At 39.1% G+C, this 3,082-nt stretch overlaps 1 protein-coding gene across 1 annotated transcript in view; it reads left to right on the top strand.

Moving 5' to 3' along the window:
* Positions 1-3,082, top strand: part of LOC107187855 (ABC transporter G family member 9) — a 127,103-nt gene that overhangs the window by 92,901 nt on the left and 31,120 nt on the right. The gene's annotated exons all lie outside the window — the stretch shown is intronic.

The following is a 3,082-nucleotide window of genomic DNA, read 5'->3' as shown; positions in this document are numbered from 1 at the left end:
GCATTCCTTTCTCTCGCTCTCCCTCCCTATATTAGTTCGAATATAATCGGTTGCTCCACTGTGATTTACACTATGGAATAACCGTCTCCCGGCGGGGAATAACCGGGTGGGAAAACAAGCGAGGCTCCGATAAACGTTCGACAGAAAAAAGGCGCTCGAAGGCAAACACAGTGGCAGCGTATAAAAAAACATTCTCGCGTCTACGCTGCGACATTCCCCCCCCCCCCTACTATCTTCGTCTCTCTGTCACTCTATAAACACTGTCTCAGCACTTCCCGGGAATTGCACACGCGCAGGACAAAGGATACAGGGCGACGAAGATGTTAGAAAAAAAAGAAAGAAAAAGGAAGTAATCGAAATTACGCCGATATTGGACGAGCGCGTGACACGTCTTCTGTTTCTTTAGAATTATTTAAAAAAAAAAAACAACGTCTGTTTCATGCAAAAAGACGAGAATAATAATTTATAAACATGCATCCAATTCATCATTTACAATCCGTCAGTATTCGTCGTTTCATTCGATGGAATTTTTTCTATCTTTCATAGACGCGAGTATCGAGCATTTTTCTACTAGAAAGCAAGTAGAACAGAACTACGAAAAACGCGACGGCCACGTCCGAGGCGTCAACTGTCTCCAATACAGGACGTTCTAAACTTACATTCAACCGTTGAAACATTACATCTGCAATTTCATCATCATTCTAGTACAATTCTGCCCTCCATTGTCCTACCTGACATATTCAGACATCCTTAAAAAATGACGGTTTATAATTTTTTTTGTGTCGTCCTTGTTTTCCATCGTAGACCACTTTAATTGTAGGAAACGGTTTAAATTATATTTATTTAATTTTTCTATTCGTAGCTTGAACATAAATAATTGAGGCATAAACATAAGACATTACTTAGGACTAAGTTAGTAGATGTTACATAGAGAAATATAAACTAATAGAATATAACTATAGAACTGTAAGAAGCACGTAGGGCATTCTGGCTTTAACGAAAAAGTGAAAAGCATATGGGGCTCCAAATATTTCGAAAAATCTTGGAAAACAATAATTTGTTCGAATGGACATTTTATTTCATAAATAAATTTTCAACCACTAACCAGCAATCTTTAATATTACTAAACGGTATATTTACAGTTTCGTAAATACCTTTAATAGTATACGAAGGGGTCCAAATAACGAATGAAAAATCAAAATACCTATCATTCGTTCAATTTTTATCGTCCATAACAAATGTAGACTATTGTCAAATCTTTACGTTAATTTATAACGCTAGAACTACCCACGATAAATATAATATCTATTTCTAGTGGATCGATAAACATGAAAAATTAATGATACTTTACAAATTCATAAATCAACTGATTACTTCACTCTCGTACCGTAATAAATGTTGTAACAAATCCGAGATAATGTATTGTTATAACATATTAATCATCGTTAAAGTGTACTGAACCGGTTATTTTACATGGTTCGGTAGTTCTAGTGTTAAATATAACTTCATAAAAATAACTCCAAGGGACTTTGAACAACCTGTAACCGATCAACGTCCATTTTTCGTCCCAGACGCAGATGATTCGTAGCCGCGATCTATCACGATGACAATGATTGAGCTACGCGAACATGTAGTGGATTTTAATGGCCGTTGATTGCTTGGACTAACTAATGCCCTTCAATTCGTGTTTTTCGCGGTTATGAGGCGCTTGATTCGCCAGACGACTTTCCCTTTTGCTGTGTTCGTTGTTTAATTTTTTCTGTGTGTTTCGTATGATTGCAGGTAAGAGGATCAACGATGAAAAAGAAACGGAGGAAAGTTTATCACACGGTCGCCACGAGATTTTCGCTGTTTCGCGACGCTGTTCGCAGGTATGGCCGTTTACTTGCCTCGTAAAAACCCGAACGACAGAACGGACACCCTCGTAAAGACGCGTTAATGCGTGGTTTTAAAAAAAAAGGTGAAAATTCTTGCAACATTTTAACCTTTTCGTCAGGTTCCGTGGGGAGACGAGAATTACGTGGATATATTTGGGGATGATTTCATCCCCTACATTCTGATAAAATTTAAATAGATTGAAATTTCCAAATGGATTTGGGTTTAAAATTCTGGAATTTAATTCGCCTGATTAACCCTTTAACGTCCAGTTTGATGTATACGTCACATCTAGATAGAAAATCATATTTCCAGGGACTTTCCAGAGCACTTTTAAGTTAACTAATCGCGGGTAATAATTGTCTCCCCTGAAGAGGTGTTTGGACATTAAAGGGTTAAAAATAAATCCAAAAATTTTGTTTATATAGGTTGGTTTAATATCGATATTTTTTCTTCAAAATAACAAGATATGATATATATATATCAGTCTCATATTACAACAAATTATAAAATATCACAATTTCTGCTACAGAAAAATACAGTATTCTACATTTTCGACTCAGTTTTGCGTGTAGAATCGCATCCTTTCGAGCTGCACCACCATTTCGGAAGCACCCTGTATAAATTTCAAAGTGTTTCACAGAACTCTAAGTAATTACTTCAAAAGCCTACTCTTTGACGTACACTAATGCTTCCAAGGGCTGAATTGGACGTTTCCAGGTGGCGTAGCGAACGTAACCTTCGAAAGATATTGTCCCTTACGTCACCAAGCACATCGTAGTTAATTCGGGATCGTGGAAAGGAGAACACGTGGACGACTTATCGCTCGTAAGGGGATGGATCTCATCCGACACCACCTTCTCCCTTCGTACGTTCATTTTGTCGGGGGATGGGGAGACGGGACGCAACAATGCGACGATAAAACGTCTTGGGGAAGGCGTACTTGCCCCCGGCACGACGGGCACGGCGCGTCCAAGGTTGTTCGTCGAAGTACCAAGGTTCTACGCCAGGGGGGAAAAAGCAATTCAGCTTGATAGCCGACGAGCCAATGATCCGCGTCGTAATCGTAATTGCGCCGTGAAATATTTTCTCCTAATTGCCGTCTCGATGAATCGCCTCCGTAACTCCAGTCGTTTTCTCTCCCTCCACGACCATCTCCCACGAAACAGCCCTTGTTCCCTTCGGTTCAAGTCGTTTTTTTTTTTTT

Source organism: Dufourea novaeangliae, unplaced genomic scaffold (assembly GCF_001272555.1).
Source record: "Dufourea novaeangliae isolate 0120121106 unplaced genomic scaffold, ASM127255v1 scaffold112, whole genome shotgun sequence".
NCBI classification, from domain to species: Eukaryota; Metazoa; Arthropoda; class Insecta; order Hymenoptera; family Halictidae; genus Dufourea; species Dufourea novaeangliae.
This window is presented reverse-complemented; position numbering and strand designations above follow the sequence as displayed.